Source organism: Chaetura pelagica, unplaced genomic scaffold (assembly GCF_000747805.2).
Source record: "Chaetura pelagica isolate M959 unplaced genomic scaffold, ChaPel_1.0 scaffold47, whole genome shotgun sequence".
In the NCBI taxonomy this organism is placed as follows: domain Eukaryota; kingdom Metazoa; phylum Chordata; class Aves; order Apodiformes; family Apodidae; genus Chaetura; species Chaetura pelagica.
The window spans coordinates 6,308,964-6,309,168 of NW_009954140.1; positions in this window are offsets into that span (position 1 = coordinate 6,308,964).

The window sequence follows — 205 nt, forward strand, 5'->3', positions numbered from 1 at the left end:
GCCGAGCGAGGGGGGCTCCCCCCGACCCGGCTGTGGGGAGGAACGAGGCCTCGGGGCGGGGGGCGGGTCCTTCCGTGGGAGCAGCGATCCTGGGGCGCCGGTGGGAGAAGCCGTGACCGGATTTCCCAGCCGTTCCCCCCTCCCCGCTGAGTCTCCCTTTTCCGTTCCAGCCTCGCAAAATTGAGGAGATCAAGGACTTCCTGCT